Raw genomic sequence first — 13,849 nt, forward strand, 5'->3', positions numbered from 1 at the left:
TTTTTGATTTGATTGATTTGGAACTGACTTGAAACGTTTATTAAGATAGTTCTTCTTGTAATGGATTACAAATTCATATCCAGCCAATATATTCATTTTTTGCCAACGGCTATATGGTTGAATGTCAAATTAAATATGCATCACATTTTTGCCATTTGTTGTTTGACTTAATGAGTTCTTCAGTGTTTTAAACATTACCTATATGTAGATAATAATGGCAGCTATTTCAGTATTGTCCTCTAAGAATTATTTTGAATATCATTTGCATTTGCAAGTGAAGCTTATCTTTCAACCTCACTCTGAGTCTACCTGGGTAACCAAGGCATCTTTGCTCCTGCTGTTTTGCTTATAATCAGTTCAGAAGTAGCCGGTATTGCTTTGTGTTTCCCTAGCAATGGTTGATCCCATAGGGATCCTTTGATTAGATTTGAAGTTCTGTGCCCCTCTTTATGTCTCTCAGCTCAGCCATGCTGTACTCTGAACCTGCCTCAAACAGACACGTGTACAAACACACACGTCTCTTCCTCATTATGACTTGGAGGAATCTGCTGAGTTGGGAGGATCCAGACAGCAATTATCCAAGCAGGAGTCAGCAACAGCATTGCATCGTGCGAAGGCCTGTTAGACCGACACAACACCGTGTTGTGAGAGTCGGGATAGACCTCATCAGAGCCCCAGCCGCTCTGTGACTGACTACCTTGTGTTTGGTCGCAATGAAAGAGAAGAGGGAAAACACTAAAAGGGCCAATTTAATAGGCTGCAAAACAAGAGTATTGGAGTGTGGGTGGAAAAGTGAACGAGATATCCAAAGGCGCTGTGATGTCATGTATCACTCTGCCAATATTAATGGCAAGTTTGAAGTTGGAATGATGGTGCACAGTCACATCTTTAAATATCCGAGAGGCTGCCTTTTTCATCCCTAATGGAAACAAACAAAACACAACCTTTTATTTTTTCAGGCCACAAAGACTTTATTCCAGGAAGTTGTGACATGTCTCATATAATTAGAGTTGGTTGGAAAAATGCTTCTGCACACCCTTCAATTTAATTTAATCAGTGATAACTTTTGCAGCAGATCTTCTATTATGTATTTTAAAAAGTGTGTTTACTCGGAGTATGTTTTTAATTTTTATTTTGCGTGCTTGATGTTCTGGCATAGATATTTAGAAAAGTGAGCATGCCGAGAGGCGAAGATAAACCGTTTTTTGACTTTCCATCCTGGGTGGATGTGGTATCTCTGTCTGCACCCATACTCAGTCAGGTTTTCAATTCTGCAGGTTTTCCACACAGTGGCAAGCTTTCTACCTCTTGCATGACAGAGGCTCTGCCAAGGTTTGTAATATGTATGAGTGGGTGCGGGACGGCGCGCCATTTCGGGACCTCCCATTATGACTGTGAATCAGACCATTCTACTTGGCGCTGAATAATTCATGCTGAGAAAGTATCTGCTTAGTCAGATTTTTTTTGTTTCTGCTTGGCATAGAGAATGGATAGAAGGCAGTCAGCACTAGTCCCAGGGTGGCCTGGGTGCAGAGTTCAAGATTAGGTTTGAGTCTGGGAACTGATAAAGTGAAAATAAAACTTGAATCTCTGCAAATCTCGAAAGAGAGATTGTCCTGGGAAACAAAAATCAATTTCCAGGAAGTATGTTTGCAACTTGCAGCATTACAATGAGAGGAGAAAGGAACAGTTGAGGTGGAGGATGAGATGGGGTGTGAAGGGCTTTCCGGTCGCCCCCTTTTATTTATTTCAGACACTGTTAGTGTCCCATTACTCATGCTGCTGCCTGAGAGATCTTACTCATTGAAACCCTGTTAAAGCGCTGCGTCAGCAACACAGGCAGACTGAGAAGGGGAAGCAGAGAGAGGAAGAAAGGAGGGGAGGGCAGGAGTCAAAACAAAGGTGAGACAAAACACTCGTCCTGCTCTCAGACCCATTTTTCCTGAGTGTATCTGCCGGTAGTGGCTATCCAAACCCTCCATTAGACTCCATGAATAATACAGAAGAACAATGACTGTGTTAGCATTGAGTTTTTCCCTCTCCATTGTTGGGATCCACACCCCTTTCAGCAAGTGGGTGGGCATGCAGGCAAACAACATATGTGGTGGAGTGTCTTCTCCAGACTGATCATAAGGAGAAGATAAGAATTCTTTGTGGAAATACTCACCCTATCCATCTAGCTGTCTGACAGGTTTCTCAGAGGATCATCTATATGGACTTATCTGTGTAACCTGAAATAGCTTTAGGGAGTTAACTTTACTTGGATTGGTTGAGAAAGTTTAAGATCAACTTTGGTATCACTATTCTTGGGACAGAGGAACAAGAAAATATATGTCACAATGATCATAGAACTTTAAAAAGCATATCAATCTTTTCAAAACAGCAACAAACTTCTCCAAACGCATCCATTGCAAGTGTTTGTTCAAGCTTTCTCTCCATTCAGCTCATCTTTTCTCTAATGGAAATGTTTTGTCTTTTCAAATTAATCACCCAGTTGTGCAAAACAAGCGTGCCCACCAGGGACCAAACCTGTTGCTTGATATTGATTTGGACAAAACGAACGCTCAGTTAAAAGAAAATTGCTTTGGTCTTCTGTATTCCAGCTGGCAGTTTTTGCTCTGTAGATATGAAATATATATATATTTCCGTTAGCCTCCAACATTTCCTCGACTTCTGCTCTGTAATCCACATTTTTCAGCTGTAAGTGCACACAGGCCCTGACCAAGACCATGGCTACCTCTCCCTTTTGTTGTGAAAACACTTGAAACAGCTTAAATCAGACATTCAACAGCTGGCTTCTGAACTCTGTTTAGAAAAAAAAAGAAATCAGGATGGGCTGAGGGCAGCCTTTAGTGTTAGTACAAAGAAGATGCAGAGGCTACACGAGTAAAACACATGTAAAGCAATAACCTATAGCGACCAGATACAGATAGGGAACTAAAGCTGTGAAAACAAACATAGAAAGCACAAGGTATTTCACATATGCCCATTTTACTTGAGCTCCTCTTTCTGAATGACAGCAACATGAATTTGTCAAACGTATGACACTCATGATCAGCTCCATCATCTTATGTGGGATGTCAATTACTCATGATTTGAGGCACCGCAGTATCGCCTGTCACGGGGCTTGTGATGGATTTTTTTGCACCTTCAAGTTGTTTCTATTTTCACATTGTTTGCTTTCCCTTTCGCATAACATGACAGAAATAGGACGTGAACAATATGTATATTTTCCTTAAGAAATTCTACTTTTAAATGTGGTGTCCCAGAGATGTGCACATCCACAGCAAAACATGTTTTAGTAAAGTAAATGTATGATTAATAGCTTATAATTTAATATGGCATCACACTTTCACATATGCTGCCTAAGGGACTTCACCTATTAAAATAAGTTGTTAGTCACACTTCTCATACAATCTTTTCATAAGACAATTACAAATAGGTGTGTTTTTTTAATTTGTAGAGTTGTTGCAAACATTAGTATCTGTTTTTTACCACTTTACCGTTTTAGGTGTATTTGCATGCATTCAACTGAAGCCTGTCTCCTCACTCGGCCTGCTCTGTGGTCCTGGTAATGGTTAGGATCCATGGTTTGATGTGAAACACCACAATAAATTGCTCATCTCTCATGTGAGCCGGTGCAGGGCTGCGCACGTGTGATTTCATGCTCGGCCATGCATTTTGTCTCAATCCATCCTCTCTTCTTTATTACTTCCTCCTCTCCATTCTTTTCTCCCTCACTGATTCAGTTGATCACAGGGGAGAGGGCATGACGGAAATGTAGGTGAGAGATTTTGACAGTCAGCGCCGAACGTCAGTCGAAACATGTTTCCTCAAAAATACATGTACAGAATATAGAGAAATGTATTTCCCATTTGTTTTTAGCTTATGTTAAATGTGGGTTGTTCTTTCCTTCTTTTCTTTTCATATGGTAGTCAGTGAATCGGCAACTGAAAGGAAACTTCTGTGAACTTTCCTCCTGCTTTATTATTTGCCTATATAGTGTGCCTGAGCCTTGTAGCCAGTTATTATCACCAACAGTCAATTACTTGAGGCTACTTTTACCCATCTCTTCCAAAGCATGACCCAGACAGACAGAGGTGGCAAGGGCAACAGAAAAAGAAGTGTGAAATGTGGCTAATAATTAGCTGTCTTGTGTAGCTTTGAATCTAATGTGACCATTCACTTAAAGAGCTGCTTTGGAAACCAGCACCGTCATTAAAAAGGAGTATGCACACGGCGAACGAGACAGCAGGGTTGTTGCTTTGACTCTGAAAGAAATGATGATGAAAGATGTATAAAAGTGCTGCCATTGATTTAATGGAGATCAAAGGGGGAAGCTGAATAGATGTACTGTGGTTATGGAATCAAATGATCAATGGAAGTGTAAACAACTTGATTCCTGTGTGTGTGTGTGTGTGTGTGTGTGTGTGTGTGTGTGTGTGTGTGTGTGTGTGTGTGTGTGTGTGTGTGTGTGTGTGTGTGTGTGTGTGTGTGTGTGTGTGTGTGTGTGTGTGTGTGTGTGTGTGTGTGTGTGTGTGTGTGTGTGTGTGTGTGTGTGTGTGTGTGTCCAGCCTTGCAATGAAGTGCACTTCGTATTTTGCCCAACCAATGTCACTGTAGAAGGACCTTTGTTTCCAAATTCAGGTAAACAACCAATCTAAAGCCACCACCCATCAGATCTACCCATGTTAAAACCGATCCAGGCTGCCTTTACAACCACTCTGTCTAATATGCAACAACAATGATCAAGCCAAATGTAAAGGAGATGGCCAGGGGTAGAAACAAGACAAAGAGGGCGAGAGAAGTGATTAAAGGTTTAATGGATGGGCCAATGAGCTGGGGGAAGGGGCGTTCGTAGTTCCTAGGACACCATGAGGCAGTGAAATATGAAGCCCAAAAAGCAAAGTGACAGAGAGAAATGTCTCTCTCCGTTTCTTGTTTCCCTCGCTTATCTCTGCTTATCAGCCCTGCGATGTTAGGAACTCATCAGGTGCATGTCACACCTCGTGAACACTACCGAACAGATCTAACAGACAGGGGCAGCGCAAAAACAAAGTGATTACTTCAGGCTAGCCATGTTTAATCAGTATTCCTCTATGATTTGGATAACTTCTGACCCAGGCTTGATAGAATATTAAAACAATTTATTGTTGTGGAGATCTCAAAGAGTACTTCCCTGAAGAACATGGATGTCCTTAATTGCATTCTGGGCAATTTTCCATCATGAGGTCAACACAGACGGCCTTATTCATTCAAAAAGCAGGAAGTGAATTACTAGCATTCATCTCGTTATGGTACTTGGAACAACCTAATAACCTTCACCAAGACAGCCAGGGCGCTGTATTATTGTGTATGGTGCTTGACACTAAGAAGATGCAATTTATTTCACAAAAAACATCTTTTGAAAATACATTATTCTAAAGCTGGGAATATCCCATTTCTAAAGACATTTCTGTGTGTAAAACTGTTCTTATTCACACTGTGTACAAACACAGACAGCCCCTTCACGCTTTTGGCTCAGGTTAGCATTCAGCAATAGCATCCCCTTCCCTGAGTTCAATGTCTCGACAGTAATTTCATGAATAAAAACAATAGATATCACTTCCATTTGGCCTCTCTGATTGATCTGTAAGCTCTGTGTTGATGCGATGAATACCATGGTAGAAAGTGTTGAGCTGCATACTGTATATCACTCAGCTAGAAAACAATACAACACTCTGTCTGTGCCTCACTGTCAGCATTATGCAAGCATAGACATACACACATTTACACACTTGCACTGTTGCACCCTGCTGCTATCAGTCAGATATTATGAACACACACTCATACTGGATACACACTTTCACATACTCATGAATGTATCTGTGATAGAACTAGGTTAGACAGACCGAGAAAGGGGAATCGATTGCACACAACTACTAGACTAACTATCTCTTTACTCATTCATTCCCAGCTGCTGCATACATATTGATTTGGAGTTTGGTGCATGGACATTTCCTAACAACAGCATTTGATTTTGATAGTACTTAACTACTCTCTATGGCTTTAACGTCACCGTAAATAGATGTTGCTCTCCCACTCAGAGAGTTAAGGTTCTGGGCTGCTCGAGTGAGCTGGGAAAGGTCTTCCTGTGCCTGTGGTGCAGAAGATGGAGAAGAGGAGGACGGGGGTGGCTGTAGACAGAGGACCAGCAGCAGCTTTCTTGTCCACAGGACTTAACTTTTTCGCTTCTCACTCAATTGTCGACTTAGGTTACTGTATAGATTGACTGTTTGTCAGTTGGTGTTCAGGACAGCATGGAACATGGCTTCAGAGGAAAGTGTGCTTCATGTGTGGAAATGACTGTGTCCATAGTCATATTTTTACACCTTCAAAAACAAATCTTATCTAATACTTTTTCTTTGTTAAGTTGGGATATTGAAACCCACAATTTGAAATGCTTTGATAATGAACTTGATGTTGATCTAACTTGGAACTCACTACTTGTATGTTATGATTTGAAAATGATCCGATTTATTGGAAGCTTATTATGTGATTTTGTACAATATAGGCCCCATGTGTGAAAAGGTTCAGTGGGGGAACATGAAAGAGTCCCATCAACGTCAGGCCACCAGAATGCATTGTTCAAATGTCAAACTTAAGTGCCTGCACTGTGCTCTATAAGTCCACTTGTTTCACTATTTAGAGGAATGTTCAGCCTGTTTGTGCATAAAGTGGTTTGGTGGGCGTATGCGATTCCTTGATTAATGTTTGGCCAGTGTTAAGCTGAGTTTGATTGATACTATGTGATGATGAAAACGCACAGGCGCCAGAGTGTCTGATTAATATCAGAGAAAAATCCTCAACAATTACTAATTGAACTGTGACTGGCTGGCCCAAGATGACTGGGTCATTAGTTTGACACTGAGCTCAACGGCTATGCATTTGGAGGGGAAAATGAAACGAAGACTAACCAATCTAAATGTGACTGCTTAGAGTTCAAAACATGTTATTACAATTTGAGGAAGCCATATTATCCCTGTTTTATTATGATTTATTACACAATTGAATAATAGATTATCCTAGTCTGCATACCATTTAGACATGCAGTACTAGGAGCTCACATTACATTAATGAATGCTTTTGTTTTTCTACACATCCTATCAGAGATTCACACATAGTTTTGCAATTTGGGTTTGTATGTCTCAAACCAAATATTCACAACTGCTGCGATAGATCACGCAGAGAATGAAGGGTGTGGGGGAACATTGTTTATAAGCACCGAAAGATGACAGTGGCAAGGTGAGGAAATGGGGTGGAAAATTCAGAATAGTGTCATACTATGATGACTATCATGTCCTGGAGAACACGACAGAGAGTGTGGCAGCCTTGGAATAAAGGATGAGCGGAGAGGAATTGTCTTTAGACAGATGGGGGAGTTGCACTAATGGTCACAGAGGTACTCCTAAAGAACAGAGGTAGCAAGTAAAGCAGCATAGTGTGCACACAGTGAAATACAATGGGGGAAGGAAGGATCTTTCAAATTGTTTTCCGTTTCTATTGTCCTAAAATAGAGTGTACAATGTGGGCTTGAATCCAATTTAAAATGTAGGTAAGCTTTTACAGTAGAGACAAATTTGAGATATTGAGTTTACATCTGAAGTGTCCACTCCCCTTTACTATTGGTACACCTGGACTGAAAAACTAGACTAATCATAGAAATCTTACATGCATTACTACACAAATTTGTATTTAAATAATGTGCACCAATTGACTAATATTTATGTTAGTTAGTTAGTCCGTCAGTCAGTACCGTAAGTAAGATAGATAGGAAAAAAAACCCTCCTGCTGTGATATTATGGATTGCCCACCATAAGGGAAAGACTACATTTAATGAATGTTCCCTGATCATGTATTCACCATGGTAACTGCTTGGGCCTCAAGTCATCTAGAGATTACAGCTCCTGATACTGGAATCAAATTAAACCAAATTAAAATGGGCCTATTATAGGGCTAATGAACGGAGAATGCATTGGCTGCTCTATGCTGCAGGGTGCCAGAAAGTCATGAAGAAAGGGAAAAGCATTTATGCTCTAAAATCACAGATTATATCAGAATACAGGGCAATCAGGAAGGGCACTTGAGGACACAGGAGTGTAGGACAGCCAAAGAATGTTCCGTGTCAAGTTTATCACTCCTGGATAATCATTTAGGCGTCAGCTTCAGGGGCGTATAAGGAAGGAATGTATGACTGCCACCGGATTGCAGAGTTTTATCATGTAAAAAAGGAAAAGGTCCAATGCAGCTTTCCACACTCTCGTACGCAGAAGCTATTCTCCATCATTGAGGGCTAGTGTTAAAACGTCAGAAGACGAGTCTCGATGACAGCACTGTTTGTTTGTGTGTGACGATGAATGTATTAGTCAAGTTCCTGGCTCGTTTCAACATGTCTTAATTAGTGCCAGCAGCTCGAGTGTAGCCCCTCAGCTCTGGTGGCTGGTGGTCTGAGAGGGAGCAAACACACACTCACTTACAAACACAGACACTGAAATAGCTGTGAATGCCATGTGGCTCCCGCAGGATCCTGCAGAGGGGCCGGGCCCTCAGAGAGATGTGCAAAAGGAGTGGGTGGTAGGAGGACAAGGAACGGCGAGGGGAGAAACGGATGAGTTGAATGTGGGAAAGTGCAGACTGATAGGTCTCCACCTGCCTGATACTTGCTGCTAGTCGACCATCAGGCTGTTGATGTCGTGCCAACGCAATATCATGATGCCAGCACATAATCTGACTGACATATTTTCTGTCTGTCTTGGTTTACTTACTCGTATTTAGCTGTCCTTTATCATATCACTGGTTTTTAGTCAATAATTAATGTAGACCTCGAGTAATGAGATCTGAGAAGCCAATTCCTTGAGGATTTAAGGCTACAGTCATTCTAAATGCCCTCTTCATAGACATGAGATTCCTCAAGTACTACATGTGACTGCTGCTGTAACTTAGCACCTGGTGCCCTTGCAGAAGGTTTAGTGAAGTTTCTCATGAAAAATCAGTGTTGTCTGCTTTGCATGCTAACAAGGTATGTGAGTGCATACTGTACAGGCAAGCAGGTCTATCTACAGACAGCAGCTGACGTTTCCATCTAGGAAATACATTTCTGTTTGAACTGGAATTGGAAAGGTGGTAAACCCAACCTCAGGTGTCTTCAAAGCCCAAGCTATTTTAGTATTCGCAAAGGTTTGCTGAATATCTGTGTTTGACAGTTATTCGGAAACAGACTTTGTGTGTTTGTGTCTCTCTGTGTCCTACTTTAACAATTCCCTCAGTAATATGTTGAGAAATGATCAGGTTAATGTCACCAAGCCATGCAGATCTTTGAAAGGTTGATCTTTACTCAGTCAAGTTGAGCCAATTATGACGTATATAGCCAATGCCCTTTTAGTTTAGTTTAGTCTAATAATCATTTTGTCAGCTTTAACAGGAATAGAGTCTGGCTAAGAAATAATGACTTGTTCATCAATAATTACAAACACTAAGCTGACAAATAGTGGGTAGGGTAATGGCTCTTCGTAAAGGAGGTAGGGGAGGAACAATTTGCATCGGTTAATAGATGCAAAGTGAAGAACCAAGAGGATAATAGTGGTTGAAGTTATGTCGTATTTTTGGTTTACTGAAGTAGAGAGATGGCAGACACCATTCGCCTCCAGGGAGTTAAAGCCTCAGTGAAAAGAAGAAGGCAGGATGAAGAATATGATTATGTAGCTGGGCATCGCAAATTGAATTATTTAAATGTGCTCACTGTAATCACGGCCAAGGGAGTGAAAATAAAAAGAGCCAACGATTGAACCAGAATAAAGTTGGCAAAGAGAACAAATCCAGGATGGTGTGGAATTATTGTTCACGTTGATCTAACCATGCATGTGCTAAAGCTCTCTTTTTCAGGTTTGTTATTTAAACAAACTTCAAGATTCGCCTGCACTTTGAAATACAAAGCCCTTTCGGCCATGAGCTGGATGTTAACCAGCCCAGAGAAAATACAAACATTTGGAAAAATAAATGTATGTCACAGGCTGTTTGTCATTGTTCATAGATGAATGTATACAACCTTAGTTAGAGCCTACTCTCAAGCCAATCCCAGAGTGCAAGAGATTCATTTCCTCCCCTGATTAAATCAAATTGTCATTTTGTGTGCCATTAATCCTGTGTGCTTTTCTTACATTACTGTTCCCTCTGTCAAGCATTCATCCTCTCGTGTTACATGCTAGCAATTGCTCCTATCTCTTGGCTAACAAAAGGGACATCCCTGCCCATTTTCTATTATTAGTGTGGAAGGCCAATGACTTTATCTGCCCCTGTCACAGAGTGATTTCTGCAAACCCTCACGGTGCATACCCCGGACCAGACACAGGGCAGGGCTGGATAAAGAGCGTAAGGGTCTTTAATTAAATGTGTCATTTTGGCATTTGATAAGCCCATCAGGGCATTTTGGCCCCCAGCTATAGAGCCTGACAGTGGGAAAGGGGACTGAAAGCATCGTAATATAAACAAGGGAACAAAATGTAGACACATTTATTTACATACAGCTTCGCTCCCTAACGTGGGCAGTAAAAAATGTATAAATCAAAACATATTCAAGATAGTAATCTAGGATTTTTGCATCCAATTTCTCAAACTGGGCAAGAATGCAGGATGGAGGCACAATCAAAACATCATTTAATTGTTGTGTTATTTAACATAGTTAGTAAAAACAGTGTATTGGATCGCGCCTTGTCCACTTACTACACTTTATCCAATGACCTCATGGGGGCAGCTCTTTTATCTGAAGTATCTGCAGTGGTGTTTGCAGATGAGCTGAGAAATCACTGTTGAGAAGATCTAACATCTGGGAGTGACAAATGTCTTCTCCTTACCCAATCTTCAAATATGGATTGCACATGAAAAGTGCTCACACAGCCCTCTTTCCCCATTTAAATGATTGACCACGTACATGCGATGTGTTTGCTTGGCCTGTGCCCGTATGAATAAGTAATGTTGTGTCACACACATAAAGGAAGATAAAGTCCGGAGGTTTCCACACAGGGCAAAGGGAGGGACTTTTTCTCCTTGAACTGTACTTCCATTGATAAGTACTCCATTTCCCCTTCACTTAAATTCAAATTCTTAGATCGTTATTCTCTGCAACCAAGCAGGATTATTTAATGAGTATACACATTGTACATGCAAACAGCCATCATACTCAGCATGTGGTCCTCCACAGTCAAGTGGTGAAAACCGATACATCTGCCGAGCAGCATCATGTATGACATTAGAGGTGTCCAACGCTCGAGGGCTCGATTATTCAGTCATTGACCCACTTATCAGATGGCTTTTGGCGTGTAATTCCACTCCACCTGACACGCTCACCCAGAAGACTCAATGTCAACGGGCTCCATTTCCTGTGCGCTGCTGAAGTGCCAGTCAAGATTTTCTTTCTCACCTCCATACGAGGTGGATGTTACTGCGCTTCCCACAGCCTTTTGAATAAACATGACACGTTCCTTTTGTATTCCAGTGAAACTCCTAAGGGCCCTAATAGAATGGCTTTTACTTTGCCAGCCTTTGATGAAGTAAAGGACACCTAGATTGTTTTTCCATAGATTGTGTGTGTATGTTTCATAGCAGAAGCACATTGGCAGTTGGACTGTACTCGGTGTTTGTTTTCCTAGTAGCTCCATTTCTTCCTTGTGAATTTAAATCACTTAATTTAATACAGCCGCTCTAGGTCTTTATGACTGTGAGAGCAGAAGACGCAGGCCTCATGACTAATTATCATGTTGGCGATGTCACCCTGTGCCTCTTCGCATACATCCATGTTATGCATGAGGATGAAGGAGGAAGAGAGAAAACTCCACATGCTGCAGAAAAAGACTGGAATTTAAAATGTGAGTGTTTATACCAATGGCTTTACTTTGTTATAGTTTAATAATAATTTCCGTGTCTCTACTCAAATTTAAAACTCAATCATGTCATTGGCCATTAACATATGCAGCCCAGCATTTTTTGACCTCTCGATTGGCAGCAGCAGTAGATTCCAAAATAGAAATTCATGTTCACATATTCAAAGCAGGCGCACCCACCTGCCTATTGATGACCTGGCCACGTATACCCTTCGACCTTGCACTGCTGCAAGTCAACAGATAAGCTCTGGAACCTGATGTCTCCATCAGCCGCATCCCTAATGAGCCCTCATGTAGTCACTCGATAGGAGGCCTGTACCTAGGTGGTTAATGTCCTCTATTGAGCTGAATCTCTAGCAGCTGTCAAAGGAAGGAGAGAACAAGGCAGGATGGAATGGTAAGGGGGTAGGTTGAGACTTGTTCCTCAGCTCTTTGTGCAACTTTTTTTCCTCTCTAACATTGTAATGTAAAGTCACCCTGAGGTATGATCTTCTTTGACTGAATATCTTACATGATTTTGAGCAAGCTTTCAAGATCAAAGTCTTTATTGGGTAAAAACAACTCGCAATGCATCTCCAGCCACTGGAGGGCCCACCAGATGTCATTGTGTCCAAATCTCTATGACTCTGAGGGGAAAACTGCTGTGAAGATTGATTTCTTAACCACAGGGATGTGATATATAGAAGGTTTGCCATACATTATAAATCCATACATGGTGGTTTTGTGGCCTTCTGTATTCCACACTTCTGACCCATAATAGTACGTGTGCAATATTGGTAAAAGTTGGTTGTTGTTCTAAAGCGTGGAGGCCTGGGTTTGTATGAGCTCTGACTCGGTTTACTGAGTTCAAGGTCTCGGCTGTCAAACAGCATCAATGATTTAGCACGCTGGGCAACATGGATTACACTGTGGCTTTGATATAAAAAGCACTACTGAGAACACTTACTGGCATGCTTCATGTGAAAAATCCAGACATCACTCTTACACATAGAAAATACCATTGTTCAGTGGAGGATGGAATCAAATGAAATAAACTGAAAGATGTTAAACAGTCCTGTAATCAGACTTGTGTTTGCAATGATTGGTGCAAAAGACACTGCAAACCAAATAGTTTTACTTTTATTTTGGTTTTGTTAAAGTCATTCCGAGCTCTGCTGTGTTCCCGTGATGCAGTTGGCAGCGGCGGTGGCTTCTGTGTGCAGAGCGTGTAACGAAGGCTGACACGTTGAGGAGGCAGCAGTCACCCCGTCCATTAACTCTGAAATCCTCATTCCAGTCAGCTACACTGCAACAGAGGCTTTGCACTTTTGCTGCACTCACACACGCACATCTGTCTGCAACACACACAATCTGTCTCCATGTACAAAATTGTCTCAAATCATGCCCGCAAAGGATATTTTCTGCTGCTGTTTTTTGAAAAATTGTACTTTGTCAGTGATAAGTAAAACTGTATACAGACAACCTGGGAGGGAATATGTTCCTATGTGGAAAGTGTTTATTTCAAGGGTTCCTCCCTTAGATAAGAAATGACAGAAGAAAGAGCAAACATCAGTGAGGGGGATTAGGCCCAAACTGCCTCCAAGAGGGACAGCATGATATACAGTTTGTTCTGTTTTATTTTATTCAAGCTGGGAGCTGGTAGTAGGGGTGAAGGATTAAAATGACAGGTATGAATATCAAGAGAGGATTGGGGCAACCCAGTTAAAGGACACTTAATACTTAGAAACTGTGCAAACTCATATCAGTGCAGAAGGGAATCTACAAACATTGCCTAGCATTACATTATTCCTGGTTTACCCTCTGCTACCTTCTGGATAAATAACTGCTCCATGGACAAGTTTTCTTGCCATGGAGATTATCTCCAGTGAAGTTCTGAATTTGACAGTATTCAGATGTTAAAAGTACTCCGATCTTGTACTTGAGTAAAAGTAGAA

The 13,849-nt window shown here is 41.3% G+C and overlaps 1 protein-coding gene across 1 annotated transcript in view; it reads left to right on the plus strand.

The window, feature by feature from the left end:
- nrxn2b (neurexin 2b) overlaps positions 1 to 13,849 on the plus strand; it is a 488,648-nt gene that overhangs the window by 290,746 nt on the left and 184,053 nt on the right. The window lies entirely within an intron of this gene.

This window comes from Eleginops maclovinus, chromosome 14 (assembly GCF_036324505.1).
Source record: "Eleginops maclovinus isolate JMC-PN-2008 ecotype Puerto Natales chromosome 14, JC_Emac_rtc_rv5, whole genome shotgun sequence".
NCBI lineage: Eukaryota > Metazoa > Chordata > Actinopteri > Perciformes > Eleginopidae > Eleginops > Eleginops maclovinus.